This window comes from Triticum urartu, chromosome 3 (assembly GCF_003073215.2).
Source record: "Triticum urartu cultivar G1812 chromosome 3, Tu2.1, whole genome shotgun sequence".
NCBI classification, from domain to species: Eukaryota; Viridiplantae; Streptophyta; class Magnoliopsida; order Poales; family Poaceae; genus Triticum; species Triticum urartu.
The window spans coordinates 262,359,012-262,378,450 of NC_053024.1; the positions used below are offsets into that span (position 1 = coordinate 262,359,012).

General features: G+C 47.6%; 1 long non-coding RNA gene across 2 annotated transcripts; it reads left to right on the plus strand.

Annotated features, from left to right (window-relative positions):
- The first annotated feature begins 576 nt into the window (after positions 1-576).
- Positions 577-2,575, plus strand: LOC125548322. 2 transcript variants are annotated; one of them, XR_007300999.1, is made up of 3 exons: positions 577-820; positions 896-1,121; positions 2,390-2,575. It is a non-coding gene; the product is annotated as an uncharacterized LOC125548322 (long non-coding RNA). The 2 variants fall into 2 exon arrangements; XR_007301000.1 differs by lacking the exon at positions 2,390-2,575 and adding an exon at positions 1,699-2,234.
- Positions 2,576-19,439: the final 16,864 nt, after the last annotated feature.

Consider the following 19,439-nt stretch of genomic DNA (forward strand, 5'->3'; position numbering starts at 1 on the left):
AACAACAGATTTCTCATCGCGAGAGTGAGAGAAAGCGAGCGAGAGAGAGAGAGAGAGGGAAAGGGAGGAGAGAGGGAGAGAGAGACGCCTTAGAATTAACTATATTCAACACACATTTTTTGTCGTTTTGTGTGAACATCGAGGTCATCGCCGGCGAGGGTGAGAAGGATAAGCGGCAACACAAATAAGATGCCTCGCAAAAATAAAGGAGATGGACCTATTGTGGTCTGGAGTGATGGTTGTTGAGTTAAGATCGTGTGTTATGTTTTCTCTCCCATTGTAACGCACGGGCTCTTTTGCTAGTAATGTTTTACTGTGTTTTAATTATTTTATATTTTCAGTTTGGCATTTTATTTTAGCTACTTTATAACTTCTGTAGCTAGTAAAAAAACAGGGCGCGCATTGTGCAGTCGGGCTGCACAGCGGCCCAGCCGACACCCCGCCCACGCGCACAGCACACGCAGCAGCTAGGCAGGCCGGCCCATTTCCGCACAGCGAGCAGCCCACACCCCGCAGGCCTCTCCTTCTATTATTTTTTTTCTCCCCCTCACTTGCACTGACGCTGGGTTGCGCCAGGTCGTCTTCATCCCGGAGACGGATTCCTGCACGAGTTCTTCACTGTCCCGACCCAAATCTTCGATGGATTTGATCCATTCTTGACCTCTCTCCCACGCCCTACCCTTTATATATTCTTCCCAACTCGTCCTAGTCCGGTTTTCGCCAAAATCTCCGTCTCCTGTGCCCTACAGAGCCGCCCCGATCTCGCCGGAGTCCGCCGGCCGAAGCTCCTGTCGCCGGTCTCTTTCGCCGCCGTCAAAGGGTCTCTACACATCTCCTCCACTCTGTCCTCTTCCCCTTTTACTCCTCCACTTCCCTTACCTTCTAAAGCACGTAGGGGAGCACCAGGACGACCGCAACGACCTTGGTCCGGAGCTCAACTCCGCCGCCGCCGCTCCAGCCGCTCGCCATCGTCGACGTCGCCAAGATCACCCCCGAGGAAGCCCGCACCCGTAGGACACCCCCTATTCGCCGGAGGACCTCCGTGGCCGTCACCTGCATCACCATCGAACCGTCCGCATGTCGTTCTTCCCCAAGTCCGGCGGTCTTCTCCTGTTTCTCCGGTGAGCAACCCTGACCCGTCTGATCTACTTTAAACGGTCAGGATTAGATCTGTTTCTTTCTATTTAAAGCCAAACTGGTATGCACTAATTACCTGATGTCCGTTAGTTAGCCACCGCAGCGAATTCCCTCCACCGAATCCCATGCTGCCACGTGGCCCCGCTACAGGACCCGCACACGAGCTGCTATAGGACCAGCAGTTTCCTGTCGTTCTTTTTTTTTTTCACCTAACACTTCAAATGGGTATATCCTTTATTCTATAACTCCAATTTAGGTGATTCTTTTTTCCTATGCACTCACAAAAACCAACACTTTATCACAGTACCAAAGTTTCACGTGTTTGCACTATTCAAATTTGAATTTGCTCAAAATTGAATGCAAACTTCCGAAGGCCATATCTTTCAAATCGTTGATCCAAATTAGTTGTTTCTTTTTGCATTGTGTTCCTACTAGCATGTAGATAAGATATACTTATTGATATCTTCTGTTATTGAAATTTTATTTGGATTCATTGCTGTTAACTTTATTTTGGTGTTATGTGAGTACGGTTCATTTATCGGTGCCTTCGTTATGGTATAGATTGTCCGGAGTGTAAAGCGGATCAGAATTAAGCATTAGAGTACTTCAACATCGTTGAAGGCAAGTTTGCACTTTGATTTTTCTTATCCTATATTCTGCTATGCAAGTGTAGTTTTATGTTATGCTATATGTTTGGCTTGATATGTGTATTCCGTGTTACCATGTTTTGTTGTTGATTGTGGTATGTGATGGTGTGATCAACTTGCTATGGTAGACGCGGGTATGTGTCGAGTGATCCATGAAAGTGGTGAGTGTTTATAGACATAGGCTTGGGATCATTAACCAGGTGAATGCGTCACTGGCAGAGCGCTCTATTGTCCCTAGAGAATGCGCCATTGGTAGAGCGCACTTGAGGCGAGGTATAGTTTTCGGAATATAAATCAGGTGAATGTGTCCTTCGTAGAGCGCTCTATTGCTCGTAGAGAATGCGCCACTGATAGAGCGCACTTGTGAGATACTTCTGAAGTTCTTGTCATGTTTATTTAGAATTTTTGGGTTATCTTGGGTGAGTAAATTAGAGACGGTTGTGAATTCAGGTAGTGGAGGTAGGTGAAGTTCTTCTCCAAACTAACTTATGTGTTTTGTTTGTCATACATTGCTTTGTGGATGTAGGTTTGTTATATCATATTGTGTGATTTGCTAATACATTCAATGTATTGACCCTTTGTGGCTGCAACTTATCATGTTGCAGGATTTTCAGATTATCAGTGAGATACAGTAGGGTCGCGAGTCTTTACTCAACATTTTCGCCAATGGGCATTGATGGGATTCATCGTTTGCTTATGCTACATTTCCACTGTTAGCATTGAATAAAGTTAGCTATGTGGTACTCAGTTTGTAATACTTTATGAATTCTGGATCATACGTTATAATAAATGATGCACTTGTTATTTGATATTCATATGTACTGCGTGTGCTAGCGAGTAGATTCAGGGACTAGCACAGTGGGCACAGAGACATCGAATCTTATCAGGTTCGGGTCGTTATAGTTTTGAAATTCGGACAGAAATTTATATAGGTTTCAAACTAGGATAGAAATTTAGGGTTAGGTGTTTTAGGTGTAGCTAAAAGAAAAAACAGAATTGATTATATAGGTTTCTTGCATTTTTTTAGTTTAAGCAATTGTTGCAATTTAAATTTTATAGTGCTAGTTAGTTAATTAGAATTAGTTTGAACCCTAGGACATATTAGTTAAAGCTATTGTTTCTATTTAAAAAAACAGAATTAGTATGAACCCTATTTAAAGCAAAAAAAATTAGTTTCAAATTTAGGCAGGCTGAATTTAGTTTCAAATATTGTGAAGAAAAATGACTTCTTGCATTTTTCTTCAAGTTCTATATTTTTCTTCCTTTTATATGCAAATTTGAAGTGGACATGTGATATGTGGACATGTGATTTGGACATGTCATGTTTGGAATTTGGACATGTCATATTTAGACATGTGATGTTTTGGACATGTCATATTTGGAAAATGATGATTATGTGCAGGGTAAATGATCTGAGTGGCCTATGTTTCGCCGGAATGTTGATTCATTTCCGTTTCAGTGAATTTCAGGCGCCCGATATGTCCACTTTTTAGCAAAGGTCATGCCGAAATTTCCCATGAATTTTGGCATGACTTGTGCTCGAAAGTAGGCATATCGAGTGCCAGGATTTGCTGGGAAATGACATTCCGGCAAACCATAGACCTTTTTTATGTCATATCTCATTTTATTATAGTTTTAGAATTAAACAAGGAGACTTAATCATAGGAAACATGTTGAACAACGAAGAAACCGGGCCTTCTGACCAAGATGCAGACGAGATGGATTATGAGGGTGAACAACAGTACCTCGACTTTTTGTCTACTAAGCATAGTCAAGGTTTGCAGGGCGGCCTCGATGATGGTAATGAGGCCGACATCGACACCGACGGCACCGACACCGATAGCGGCCCCGAGACCGACGTGGAAGGTACCGGCGTCGAAGCCGCTACTGAAAACAAGAATAGAAGAAGCAGAGGATACGAAAAGCTAACAAACCCGACATCGGACGTTGGGTGATCACAAAGATGGCCCTGGCAAGTTTGAGCCATTAGAGCCAGGAGAACCTCGCAAGTACTATGGGAACCAAGTAGGATGCATCCTACGGGAATGCGCGAGCATAAACAATGATGACTTAAGGAGTAAAGACCATTTGAGGCAATTTCTCCTGACGAAGTTGCACAAGAGATTCAAGTTCCCTCACTGGGATGATAGCATAGAACAACCGTGGGATGATCCAAAGATGAAAAAGATTAACAATCACGCCATGCATGTTCAGCAATGATTTGGCCTCTTGGAAAGGGATGGTGAAACGAGCTATTGAGGCTGAGGAACCCCTGTCCAAGATTCTGGAGGAAAACCCGACACTTACGGAAGAGGAGTTCCAAAAGTTCAAGGACACTTGCGCTACCGAGGCAACCAAGGCTAAGGCTACGAAATTCAAGAGCCTTCAGCAAAGGAACACGGGGAACCAACGCCTTAGAAGCCATGGCTACCTTGGTAAAAGGCCCATATGGGATAAGGAGGACGTGGAACGTGAAGCCGCGGGTCTCCCAGACCCCTTCGCGAAGTTCACCAACCCCTTGGAGCATGACTTCATCAGGGCCCGCTACAACTGGGACAAGGAAAAGAAGGTTTTTTACATGGACCCGATCATGAGGAAATCTATTATAATATTGGTAATTATTCTTTTACCACCTTACATTTAGCTTCAGATCAAATCGACTACACATTCGTAAACGGTTCACGTTCCTTATGCAAGAGAAGCAACACTAGCTTGCAGCCGAAAGCGAGTCTTCGTTGATGAGGCCCAAGTGGGATACCCCTCTCAACCGGGCCTTGAACGAACTTAAGGGACTCCCTTTGGACCATCGGCCGCAATATGGACATGTGCACGGCGCCGGAGACGGCGGCACGTGGAAGGTCTTTTACAACGAGGGCCAGGAGGCCAAGAAGCAGAAAAATAAGTTTAGTCAGGCGGACATCGACGAGAAGGTGAAGCTTGCGTTCGAGAAAAAAGCAGTCGAGGACACGAAAAAAACATCCGAGGAGAAAATGAGTTGCTACAGCAGGCAGTTGATGCAGCTGTACATGGCTGTAGAAATGATTTCGCTACTAAGTTGATCCCAACTATCATCAACTGGACGAAGAAAAATCCAGACAATACGGTAGGTGATTTTCCCATGCCCAGTTTCTCGGGAGCAACTTGGTGAACAACACCACCGCACCATCATCTGCTCATGCAACCGCGTCTGCTCCCGCACCCGCACCCGCACCCACACCCGCTCATAGAAGCCCGTCCTCAGTCTCTGGCGCGCTAGGCGGGCCTTCATCTTTGGCTAAGCTCGACGCCCTCACGGTAATTACATGTGGCACCAACATATATCTAGAATATTCCATTTTCATTGCCTTTCAGATGTTTTACACCGCAGACATGTGTTTGCAGGCCAACAAAACCCCGTGCACGGTACTCTACTTGATCAAAGGCCAGAAGGTGGACGAGGGAAAGCCGGTGATAATGAAGCCCTTGGAACTCACGTTCCATGGCCAGCCGATGCCCGATGGGCACGTCAGGGTTACCTTGTCGAGTGCGAAATCGGGGCATGAGGATTTGCCTCGTCCAGTACGGCTAGAGGGAGAGGACGACGATACCACGCCGCGGATTGGAAACTACAAGGGTTGGGTGCTGCTATGGCCGAAGAATCTTCTTTGTGTGGAGCCGGCCGAGAGCACACCAATAACCACACACCAACAAGCAGGTATGAACACCACACCCCGCCTACGCAATTACCAGCGCCTGTAGTGCTGGGTGAGAGCGGCGGACGACGTGATGAAGGGGGTCCAATAGTGGTTGATGTAATCGCCCCCAGAGAACAAAGAATGGATGATGAGATGGACGTGGACCCTCTTCTGTCCCTCAATATAGGCGCCTATGACGGTGACTTAGATATGATGAGTCAGCCATATGACGACTCAGGCTATTAGCAGGCTGATGAGGATATGGATGATCTGCCCGGGCAGGAACGTCCTAGAAGGGATTGCAAGAAGTCTATCTTCATGCAATCCTCATAGGACACACCTAAAGATGCCGCCTCAACACAGGCTCAACTAGCCGAGGGTCGCACAATGCTTAGCCCGACAACACCGGGGCATGGGTTAAGGAAGGGTCTGGAAGGTCAGCCCAAGAGAAAGGAGAGGAAGAGACTGGGGAAGAGAGGCTCTGCTACCTACAAACAAGCCAGATCACATAGCAGCTAGACGGTGGATTTTGAAGAGCGTGTACATGTCAAAGGTGTGGCCATGTTCCATGTCACGAGCGAGCCGATGCTACCGCCGAAACTGCTGGAGGCAATATCAGGGGATCTCAGGAGACTGCACGACCATGTGCTGTCAACTAAGAAAAGCCTATGATGACCCACAAGTATAGGGGGTCAATTGTAGCTCTTTTCAATAAGTAAGAGTGTCGAACCCAATGAGGAGCAGAAGGAAATGACAAGTAGTTTCCAGTAAGGTGATGTTTGTAAGTGCTGAAATTGTAAGTACGAGGGTAGTTTGATAGCAAGATAATTTGTAACGAGCAAGTAACGATAGTAGTAACAAAAGTGCAGCAAGGTAGCCCAATCCTTTTGAGGCAAAGGACAGGCCAAAACGGTCTCTTATAATAAGCAAAGCGTTCTTGAGGGTACACGGGAATTTCATCTTGTCACTTTCATCATGTTGGTTCGATTCATGTTCGCTACTTTGATAATTTGATATGTGGGTGGACCGATGCTTAGGTGTTGTTCTTACTTGAACAAACCTCCTACTTATGATTAACCCTCCCGCAAGCATCCGCAACTACGAGAATAGTATTAAGAATAAATTCTAACCATAGCATTAAACTTTTGGATCCAATCGGTCCCTTACGGAATAGCGCATAAACTGGGGTTTAAGCTTCTATCACTCTCGCAACCCATCATCTAATTGCTATTCCACAATGCATTCCCTTAGGCCCAAATATGGTCAAGTGTCATGTAGTCGACGTTCACATGACACCACTAAGGGAATCACAACATACATATTATCAAAATATCGAACACATATCGAATTCACATGATTACTTACAACATGATTTCTCCCGTGACCTCAAGAACAAAGGTAACTACTCACAAATGATAAACATGCTCATGATCATAGGGGTATTAAATAACATATTGTATCTGAACATATAATCTTCCACTAAATAAACCATATAGTAATCAACTACAAGATGTAATCAACACTACTAGTCACCCACAAGTACCAATCTATAGTTCCGGTAACAAGATTGAACACAAGAGATGAACTAGGGTTTGAGAGGAGATGGTGCTATTGAAGATGTTGATGGAGATTGCCCTCCGCAAGATGGGAGAGTTGTTGGTGATGATGACGACGATGATTTCCTCCTCCGGGAGGGAAGTTCCCCCGGCGGAATCGCTCCGCCCGAGGGCAAAAGTGCTCCCGCCCAAGTTCCACCTCGAGGCAGCGGCGCTTCATCCCGAAAGTCCTCCTCTTATTTTTTCTAGGTCAAAATGACTTATATACCAAAAGATGGGCACCGAAGGTGGGACGAGGAGGCCACAACCCCCAGGGCGCGCCAGGGGGCCCTGGCGCCCAGGTGGGTTGTGCCCACCTGGTGGCCCCCCTCTGGTAGTTATTTGCTCCAATAATTCTTAAATATTCCTTAAAAAATCCCCGTGAAGTTTTAGCTTGTTTGGAGTTGTGTGGAATAGGTAGCCTGATGTAGCTTTTCCAGGTCCAGATTTCCAGCTGCCAGAATTCTTCCCCTTGGTGTGTACCTTGCATATTATGAGAGAGAAGGCATTAGAATTACTCCAAAAAAGCATTATTATGGATAACAACATCATAAATAACAGAAAAAACATGATGCAAAATGGACGTATTAGCCTACTAGCCTAGAAGGATCTAGGATATCTAACATACGCGGCTCGTGTGCCTGAGGGGAAGTGCTACGTCGACACACGACCCGTGGAGGTGTTCTTCCTGCGGTTTGAGCATATCTTTGAGATGTTTCCGAAAAGGCGGCTCGATTGTACAATCGTCCGCCTTTTTGCGGTACATATGAGCTCCGTCATAAAGGGAGAAGGAGTCTCGCAAATCTGTGTGGCAGATCCATACTACATGCACGAGTCCTTCTTGAGTCTCGGTGACTTTGAGCGTAAAACTGCTAGGGAGTACGTCGAAAACTTCATGGTACAAAATAAGGACCAGGAAATTGTCCTCCTGCCTTACCATCCAAAGTATGTCAGTGCCGAACAACCCTTTCGTACATCTCAATCATTCCTTCTTACTCATATGGAGAATAATTTGAGGTGTTTTTCCCCGCAGCAACGGGCGCGCCGTCCTTATCGTTCTCCCATGCAGTGTATTTCGACCCTAGTAGAAACTACGAGAAGAAGGACTACACCCACGTAATGAATATTCTAGATGATGCTCTCCAAGGCTTCAGCTTGAGGGGTGGCCATGTAACACCCCGGATGTAACTTGCCATATTTGTAACTCTGACTCTTGCTATTTTCGGCTTTATGTTATGAGATTCCCTTCGTGGTTGGGTTTTTGTCTTTTGTTTTGCATCTTGTTCATGTCATGCATTTCATATCATGTCATCATGTGCATTGCATTTGCATACGTGTTCGTCTCATGCATCCGGTTATTTTCCCCGTTGTCTGTTTCGCAATACGACACTCCCACATGCACCCGACGCACCCCTCATGTCTCGTTTCGTGAGCGAGAGAAAAACGTTCTCGGAATGGGCCGAGATTTGTCAAGTGGCCTTGGTGTATCATCGGTATACCTCCTGTCAAATTTTGTTCCATTTGGAGGCCGTTTGATGCCCCAACGGTTAACCGGGTAACTGCAAAAGCCTATTTTGTGTTGCAGCCAAACACCCCTACAAAACGGCCCAATAACCCATCTAAACCACCTCCATGTTCTCCGTCGTCGGATCACGATTGTGTGGGCGAAAACCGCACCTCATTTGGACACTCCTAGCTCCCTCTACCTATATAAACACCCCCCTCCAAAATTCTCGGGCAAACCCTAGCCTCCTTCCACCTCACGACGCTGGACAAATTCCCCCGCCGCCGACGAACGTGTCCGTGCCGCCGCCCAGACGAACCAGGGCGCGGCACGTCAGCAGCCCGAGTCCCCGCCGCCGTGCCTCACACGCCGGCCCGCCAGGGCCCGCGCGGGGCCCTCCGGGCCTGGTCGCCGCCGCCCGCACTGCCCGGCTACCCGCGTCGCCCCGCTCCTCCGCGCGCCTCCCCGAGCACCCCGCTCCTCCGCGCGCCGCCTTTGCCGCCGGGCGCCGGCCGCCCCACCGCCGCGTCGCCGCCTTGTTCCGCCACACCGCGCTGCCGCCTTGCTCCGCCACGCCGCCCGTCGCCGCCTCTCACTCGTCGCCGGCGTCTTCCTCCTCCACCGCGACTCCGGCCGGCCACCTCCTCGCCGAGCATCTCCGGCGAGATCCGCATCGCCTCGGTTTCCATGCCAAACTCTAGATCCGATCCGGAGTGGTATAATTTCGTCTAAGTCCCCGAATCCTGTAATTTTTATGCCATCTTCATCATGCCATATCTTGGGGACCATGGCTCGAAATCATGCATATGATATGTGAAAATGTTCGTCTCGTTGAGCTCTTCATGTTAGTAGTATTTCCATGCATGTTACTGTCCATTATGATGCCATTTTCATTGTTGCAAGAGTGCTATAAAATGTTAACAGCTGGTACTTATTAGATCATGGTGATTTGTCATTTTTGTTGCATTTGATGTGTGTATTCTATGAGCATGAGGTCTACATGTGTTTTGAACTACATCATGCCATCTTCACAGAGGTGCAAGTCTTGTATTTTCGTGATCTATGTGGTGACTAGCACAAGCATGCAAAGTAGGCTTCATAATGTTATTGTTTTCAGGGACTTAGGTTTTTGCTAAGTCCTTTTCCTGCTGTTATTTTGACGCCATGTAAACTTGATGCTACCATGAGATCCATGCTTATTTTGGGATACTTCAGTAAGGATGTGTTGAACATGTGGTTATGCTCTATCCATTCATGCATCTGGTTGCAATTATGGAGTGCTCTAGCATGTCTTTTCCTTGCTCTACTTTTGCTATAAAATGTTCCTGGCAGATTGTTAACATGTTAATCAATATTGCCATGGTTGTTGCTAGTGATGCATGTACCCTATGAACTTGCTCTTGACATGTTTAGATTCATGGATACGTCTTATTACTTTTAGTATGCTTATGTTGTCATTTAATGCTTTGTGGTGAGTGGCATGAGCTCGCAAAGTTGCTATTGTGAATCTGTTTATACCATGCTCTGTTTTTGTTCTAAGTCTGAAACTGTTAATAAAACTTGCTATGTTTACATGGGTGCCATCATATCTTCTGTGCCTTTTTGGCTCATGTTCAGTAAGGGACTTTTGTTCTATGCATTTAGTAAAATCATGCCATGCCTTTTTTTGCTATGATATGTTCCTCAAGCATGTTGTTTGCATGCTCTAAACATTGCTTCCTGATGTTGTTTTTGACATGCTAGTATTTTCACCAAGTATGTGAAGCTGATATCTTTTGCACTTTTGCCATGCTTGTTTGAACCTGTTCTAGTGGGATTTTGCCGTATCTCAGTGTTCATGTTTTGTCAAGAATCTCTTGTACATCAATGCCATATGCCTTTTTGATATGCTGGAGTGCAGTAGCTTAGTTTCTTGTTGCATTCTAAGTGCCATCACGCTGTTAATCACAGTTTTGCACCATTCTTGTTGTGCTCGCCATTTGCAAACCGTGCATCCGTTTTCGGTGATCTTTATATCGATCTCGACCGAAATCACCTCATCTTTCCAGAGGCATACTTGGTTTTCCAAGTTGATGCCTTGATCATTCTTTCCCTTCCGGAGCACGCATATACATTGCATATCATATCTTGCATATCATGTCATGTATTGCATCATGTTGCTTGTGCATTGCACCGTGTTTGATTGTTTGTTCCATTGCTTGTGTTCTTGCCTTGGGTAGAGCCGGGAACGAGTACGTGACCGAGGAACCTGTTGAGTACGCTAGCGAGGATCAAGCTTTCGACAACTCTCAGAACTTTGCAGGCAAGATGACATACCCTCAAAATCACTTATATCTTTGCTTTGCTAGTTGTTCGTTCTATCGCCATGTCGTGCTACCTACCACTTGTTTATCATGCCTCCCATATTTCCATGTCAAGCCTCTAACCCACCTTCCTAGCAAACCATTGTTTGGCTATGTTGCTGCTTTTGCTCAGCCCCTCTTATAGAGTTGCTAGTTGCAGGTGAAGTTGAAGTTTGTTCCATGTTGGAACATCGATATGTTGGGATATCACAATATATCTTATTTAATTTAACACATCTATATACTTGGTAAAGGGTGGAAGGCTCGGCCTTTTGCCTAGTGCTTTGTTCCACTCTTGCCGCCCTAGTTTCCGTCATACCGGTGTTATGTTCCTTGATTTTGCGTTCCTTACACGGTTGGGTGTTATGGGAACCCTTGACAGTTCGCTTTAAATAAAACTCCTCCAGCAAGGCCCAACCTTGGTTTTAACAGTTGCCACCTAAGCCTTTTCCCTTGGGTTTTCGCGAGCCCGAGGGTCATCTTTATTTTAACCCCCCGGGCCAGTGCTGCTCTGAGTGTTGGTCCAAACTAGAGCCCCTTGCAGCGCCACATCGGGGAAACTTGAGGGCTGGTTTTAGTTGTACGGATTGCTCATCCGGTGTGCCCTGAGGACAAGATATGTGCAGCTCCTATTGGGATTTGTCGGCACAGTCGAGTGGTCTTGCTGGTCTTGTTTTACCATTGTCGAAATGTCTTGTAACCGGGATTTCGACACTGATTGGGTCCTTCCGGGAGAAGGAATATCCTTCGTTGACCATTTGAGCTTGTGATGGGCTAAGTTGGGACACCCCTGCAGGGTATAAACTTTTGAGAGCTGTGCCCATGGTTATGTGGCAGATGGGAATTTGTTAATATCCGGTTGTAGAGAACTTGACACTTGACTTAATTAAAATGCATCAACCATGTGTGTAGCCGTGATGGTCTCTTTTCGGCGGAGTCCGGGAAGTGAACACGGTCTTGTGTTATGCTTGAACGTAAGTAGTTTCAGGATCACTTCTTGATCACTTCTAGCTTCTCAACCGTTGTGTTGCTTCTCTTCTCACTCTTATTTGCGTACGTTAGCCACCATATATGCTTAGTGCTTGCTGCAGCTCCACCTCATTACCTTACCCTACCCATAAGCTTAAATAGTCTTGATCTCGCGGGTGTGAGATTGCTGAGTCCTTGTGACTCACGGATACTTCCAAATAGTTGCAGGTGCCGATGATACCGGTGTAGGTGATGCTACCGAACTCAAGTGGGAGTTCGACGAGGATTCGGGCCGTTACTATGTTTCTTTTCCTGATGATCAGTAGTGGAGCCCAGTTGGGATGATCGGGGATCTAGCATTTGGGGTTTATCTTCCTTTTTATTCGGTTTTGACCGTAGCCGGTCTTTGAGTGTATTTGGATGATGTATGAATTATTTATGTATTGTGTGAAGTGATGATTTTAAGCCAACTATTTATCCCTTTCTTATTCAGTACATGGGATTGTGTGAAGATCACCCCTCTTGCGACAAAACTACCATGAGGCTATGCCTCTAAGTCGTGCCCCGACACGTGGGAGATATAGCCGCATTGTGGGTGTTACAGGCCACCTGCAGATCAGGAAACAAAGGTACAAGAAGATGGGTTTCTCGCATAAAACTAACTTCTACTGCATCCATGTCCCAAAACTAAGCAAGAACGATGGATTCTACCTCCTCCATCTCATGATGGAGTTCATAACGGATCACCAAAAGCTTCGCATGACAAGCAGAAACGATGATCATATCCGCAAGTGGGTAGAATCTCATGGAGAAACGGATTATAAACTTAGAGATGACTTCTTTCGCATCCGGAGGGACATTGCGACGATCATCATGAAAGAAGTCGTCAAAGAGAAGGGGATGTTGCACCAGGGCCCTATATCGCGAGCTGACATCCGAACTCGCATAGGCATGCAATGTCAGGACCTCACGCCGTTCAAGAAGCTAGGGTCCATCCTCGATGATATGGAAGGATGGAACTTCTAGTGATTTACGATGCCGATGATGATGTTATGTGTCGGTTGAACTTGTATAGTTTCTGTAGCGATGAAACTTTGTGATGTCCATGGTCCCTGCCGAACTTGCATAATGCTACTTTGTTATTTTGGGTACGATGACTTGCGTACCTCTAGTTAATTAGTTTGCGTATGATGAAACTACGTTGATTATTTGTATGTTTACTATAAGTTGCATCTAGTTGCTAACCCTTTCTTTTTTGTGTTGCTCAAGTATATTTTGTTGCATATGATTGTACATTCTCTTGATGAAGATGCATCTCTAACAGGTACCTAGATTCTTTATGGCGAAGAAGCAGTGCTATGTCGTGTACAAAGGGAAGGTTCCGAGAGTGTACGACGAGTGGCCTAAGTGTCAGGCGCAAGTGGAGGGGATCTCGGGTGCCAGCCATAAAGGCTTCAAAAGCAGACAAGAAGCAGAAGCTAGTTACTTGAGGTTCACACTAGCGCGAGAGAGGACTCATAACCACCGCCTCATGTACTGCATAGTTCCGCTCTCACTCATAGTGATAGCTCCTCTCACGTATATCATTGTTTAGATGGACGATGATGTACGTAGTTGCAAGTATTCGAGACTTGTATCGCTATTTTCGAGATGATGACGAGAGACCACTTTGTGTTGGATGATGATTATGATGATGACATGATTTGATGAGACTATTTGTATGTATATGTTATGATTACATTTGTATGTGTATGATATGCTAAAGATTATTGTATAAAGCCTATTAAAATACAAAACAAACATGCAGAAAAAATAGAAACTAATAAAATTAGTAGTAGCGAGGGGAATAAAGTTAGCAGTAGCGCGCTCTTACCACTAGTGCGGCCTAATTAAAAGCGTTGCAGCTATTATCAGTAGCGCGTGCACCCGCGCTACTGCTAGGCTTATCCCTAGTAGTGCATCATCGCCCACGGCATCAACGCTGATGGTGCCATACATCGGGGGTGGCTCACCCAAAGGAGCCCGACATGAGGCCTGTCCGGAGGCCCACAAGGCCCAGGGATCGAAGGGAACCCTAAAAGGGGGCACCGGGGACCTTCTTTCCCTCCAAGCCAAGGACGGCGGCGGCCAAGATCGCATCTACCCACATGTAAACGCTAGCCTCCACCGTGTATATAAGGGGAGGCTAGTGAGCTCTCATTTTCATCTATTCTCAGATAGAAACTCTCGATAGCAACATCATACACCACTTTAGGGGTAGATATGTAACAAGTAGCGTTCATAAAGTAAATGTTAACATATATCTTGAAAATGAAATAAGCTTACCCTGAATTTATGCATCAGTTGGAAGATTTGAAATCCAATATCATCCATATATTAGTACAGACTTGTTGGACAGATTTCATATCTTCGAAGATAATGGAGTGCACTGATAGATAATAGGGATTTCTATTTTCATGCCCCTGGTTGCTTAGTTCTGGTCAGATTTGCCCGCACACAACAAAGATCCCTCACTTTTCCCCTCCTTTAGTCAGCCTACACTCAAAAATGCCCAAAATGGAGCCTTGCTGTCAGGTCAATCTAGTTGACAATTACCTGGCTCATATACTGATGCGTGGGACCCCCCCCCCCCGAGGGCCACCTATTAGTGTATTGTTTATTAGGGAAAAAGTGTGGCAAATACTGCCACCCATGGGAGTTGAACTCGAGAACCACTGTTGAATCTTCTTCAAATGAGGCATCTAAGTTGTGTACGTGTGTGCTTAGGAGCAAAGCCTTGGTATTTTGACCTGTCATTGTCTGTGTGGGAGAAGGGCCCATGATTCAGTGACCCGGGAAAGATAGATCACGGCGTTGACAAATAAAGCATTTCAGAGATATCACATTCGGATAGCACATTCAAATAAAATTAACAAGACATTCATAGATTTGTTCAATGCTAATAGCAGAGTGAACTAGCTTTACATTAAGGGACCCTTACATTAATACGGATAGGGGCTACATAAGATGGTTGGCCGGTGCTGACAGCGACGATAGATGGATGGCTACTTGCCTTCACCGTTCAAAAGGAGGATGGTGTCCGTCGTGGGTGTGGTCTTCGTCCTCGGAGGAGGATATGATGCCGAAGTATGATCCACCGTCTTCCGCCTCAACGGTGGTCATTGCCTGAAGAGTGGCCGCCCTTCTCTGCTCTCGAGTTGCGACACCTTCTTTAGCCGCCCTGCTGATGTCTGCTAGACTACGTCGGTATTTCCCCAAAGAGGAAGGGATGATGCAGCACAATGACGATATGTATTTCCCTCAGTGATGAGACCAAGGTTATCGAACCATTAGGAGAACCAAGCAACACTACGTAAACAACACCTGCACACAAATAACAAATACTCGCAACCCGATGTGTTAAAGGGGTTGTCAATCCCTTTCGGGTAATGGCGCCAAAAATTGGCAAACGGACGTGAGAGAGTTATAATAAATTGATAGATCGAACGTCAAATAAAATAAATTTCAGCAAGGTGTTTTTGTATTTTTGGTTTAATAGATCTGAAAATAAAAGAAAAGGAAAATACATCGCAAAGGCAAATATATTAAAGAAGAGACCCGGGGGCCATAGGTTTCACTAGTGGCTTCTCTCAAGAGAAAATAGCAAACAGTGGGTAAACGAATTACTGTTGGGCAATTGATAGAACTTCAAGTAATCATGATGATATACAGGCAATAATCATTATATATGCATCACGTCCAAGATTAGTAGACCGACTCCTGCCTGCATCTACTACAAAATATCGACCGCTATCCAGCATGCATCTAGTGTATTAAGTTCATGGAGAAATGGAGTAATGGAATAAGAATGATGACATGATGTATACAAGATCTATTTATGTCGATATAGACCCCATCTTGTTATCCTTAATAGAAACGATACATACGTGTCGGTTCCCTTTCTGTCACTGTGATCAAGCACCATAAGATCGAACCCATCACAAAGCACCTTTTCCCATTGTAAGATAAATAGATCAAGTTGGCCAAAAAAAACCCAAATATCAGAGAAGAAATACGAGGCTATAAGAAATCATGCATATAAGAGATCAAAAGATTCAAATAACTTTCATGGATAAAAAGATAGATCTGATCATAAACTCAAAGTTCATCGGATCCCCAAAAAAAACCTGCAAAAAGAGTTACATCATATGGATCTCCAAGAGACCATTGTCTACAAAATACTACTCACGCATCATCGGAGAGGCACCAATGGAAATGATGAACCACTCCGTGATGGTGTCTAGATTGGATCTGGTGTTTCTGCATCTTGCGGTGGCTGGAATTGATTTTCGCCGACTTCCCTAGGGTTTCTGGAATATTGGGGGTATTTATAGAGTAAAGAGGCGGTCCAGGGGGCACCCGAGGTGGGCACAACCCACTAGGGCGCGCCTGGGCCTCCAGGCGCGTCCTGGTGGGTCGTGCTCCCCTCAGAGCACTCCCCAGGCACTTCTCCAGCCCATTGGATGTCTTCTAGTCCAAAAAAAATCCACAAAATGTTTCACTATGTTTGGACTCTGTTTGGTATTGATTTCCTGCGATGTAAAAAACATGCAAAAAACAATAATTGGCACTTGGCACTATGTCAATAGGTTAGTACCAAAAAATGATATAAAATGACTAAAATGATTATAAAACATCCAAGAATGATAATATAATAGCATGGAACAATCAAAAACTATAGATACGTTGGAGACGTATCAACATCTCCAAGCTTAATTCCTGCTCGTCCTCGAGTAGGTAAATGATAAAAACAGATTTTTTTGATGTGGAATGTTGCCTAACATGTCGGTGGGAACAACACCTATGGGATCACAAGAATCCCTACTGTGGTTAGCGGGGCACGGGGTCATGAGAAGAGCGGATCTAACAGGTAGCATACGGTTCGTTTATCCAGGTTCGGGCCGCGAGGATGCGTAAAACCCTATTCCTGCTTTGGTGGATTGTATATCTGTGTTCTTGAGCTAGCTATGGCGCGTGAGGAGCTCCAAAAAGCCGAATCCTTCTCCTGGTCGCCTCGAGCCTCCTTTTATAGAAAAAGGGGTTGCCACAGTGGCACACAGGAGGTGGAAAGGGTACAGTGATGCGAGGTTATCCCTCGCATTACATGACAAGGTGCATTTAATGCGTCTTGCTTAGGTGTCCTTGCTTTATCGGGGACGGGGGAGAGATCTGTCTCGTCCGTCGCCGCTCCTTCTTGTGTCGACACGCGCCCTGGCCAGCGATGCCTGAGATGCCACGTAGGTAGGCAGGCAGCTGAGGTGGCACAGTGGTGGGTCTTCACGAAGATCTGCATGCCGCCACGCAGGTGCCTGCCCAGTTGGTTGGGTCGGCAGCTGCATGCATGTGGTGGTGGAGGTTTAGTCGGCATGGGCCTGATGGTGGCCCTGCGGGTGTCCTCCGAAAGGGCCTTGCTGGGGCCCCGGCAAGGGTCTTGCCGAGGCGCCTGCTGTCATCCCCAGCAAGGCGCTTGCTGGGGGCCTTGTGGTCTTCCTCGGCTGGGATCCCGCCAAGGGTTGTCGTCTCCTTAGTGCGTATCTGATCTTGAATGTCTTCACAAAGATCTGCATGCCACCACAGGGATGTCTCCCGAAACCTTGCCCTTTGGGGGCAGTGGACTCAAGGGTGATTTGCTCCGTAGGCGCGGGACGAGTTGCCGCGGCAAGGGTCTTGCCGGGGCTGCTAGAACTGTCTCCCGGCAAGGATCTTGCCGGGGGAGTCCGCTTCGTCCCCTTTGCTCTTCGTGGTCTTGGCCTTGGCGTTGTTCTAGTTCTCTTAAGCTTCGGTCTTACCCTGGCTCACCTCCCTTGCCTTGCTTGGTGTGGTGGTGCCTGTGGCTCAGACTACCCGTGCACAGCTATAGGGGTACAAAAAGTGTACCCCTCTTTTTGTACACCGACAGGAGCCCCCGGGCCTGGTCCACACATAAGCGCAACGCGTTGTTGGGCTAGGCCCAAAAACGGTGCACGGGCAGGCGGGGCGGTTTTTACCGCGGTAAGGTTCTTCACGCGCTGCGCTTCCCACGACTCCCGCGCGTGGCGCGGCGTGGGGAGGTGCGTGTGACGTGGGCGGCATGCGTGGGGTTGGTTCCCGCAGGCATGCGTCACATCGTAGTAAAGGGGCGGGTCACGCGTTCCCCATAAACGGAGGGAGGCGTGGAGGCGCGGCCCATTTACTGAATGGGGCTGAGGCACGGTCTTCAAGGCGTCCACTCCCCACGATCACGGGGTGGGGAGTGGTCGTCTCACCCGTCCCCTCGGTTCTGCACGTCCGCCACGTGTCTCCCATGCGCCTGGGGTGGCAAACGGTGGAGGCGGGAAACCGGGCCGTCGCTGGTTGGGGCGGCGGGTCGGTCCTGGCTCCCTGCGCCTTCCGTATCTTGATTGTCTGAGCGGGGCGGCCGAGCCCCAACCCCGATCCTTTATAAAGAGCGGGAGGGGGGATGGCGTCCCGCATTCTTTCATCTTCTTCTTCCTTCAGCTTCTGCTCCTCCCTTCCATCCGTCATGGAGAGAGGGAATCCCGGTCCTTAAACAGTGGCGGCGAGGGTCGCCGCTCGACAACGCGTCCCTCCTTCTCCTGCGCCTGCGGTGGCAGAGCCAGCCACGAGGGGAAGGGGGAGGGGGCGAGGCCGGGGTGCTTGGGGAAGAGGAGGACGGGGCGGCGCGCCGGCCTCGCCTCCGCCAGCAGCTCCTCCTCCAATGGAGGGCCATGTTGGGGATGACCCTTGTGAGTTCTTCGTTAGGCTGCGCCGGCCGCCGCGCTGTCGCCTTCGTCTCCCGACTCCATTTGCGCGGGAGATGGAGCTGGATCCGCCGGAATCGTTGCGGCTGCACATGAGGGGCTGCGGGATCAGTGGCACGCAGGTCCGCGTTGACTTCCCCGCCCCTCACGTGATGTATCTTTGTCGGGGATGGAAGACGTTTGCTCATATCCACCGCTTGACGGAGGGGCTCACTCTCCATTTTAAGCTGATGGAGGGTGGCCTTCTCTCCGTCAAGGTCTTCGGGTGCTTTGGGACCCGTGCAAGGTGCTGTGTGGAGAGCTCTTCTGATAGTGAAGACTCCTCCTCGGGCGGGAGTGACGAGGAGGACAGCGGCAGCGACGACGAGGGTAGTAGGCGGCAGGATGACGGGTCCGATTAGGTGTCGGGTGCCGCTCCGTGCGGCACCGGCGACCCCATCATCCGCGTCGCCGGCTCCCTAAACTTCTCGGGGTCGTCTCCTTGGGCGGCTGGCGTTGGGAGACTACGGAAGAGGAAGAGGGCGGGCGGCAAGGCCTTCAAGTTGGAGTACGCGGGCACCGATGCCTTCGACGCGTGCTGACGTCCTGCCGCCTCGTCTTCGAGCTCTGATTCCGGCGCCGCCATCACCATCCAGCCTTTGGACGGCCACCAAGATGTTCTCTTGGTGCCTTCTGCCACCCGTAGCTCGCCTAGGCGCTCCTTTTGTCCTTTTCGCCTCCTTGACCTGCCTCCTGAGGAGAGGGACAAGAAAGGGATTACGGGCACCTTATCTCTTTTTAGTTTGTAAGCCT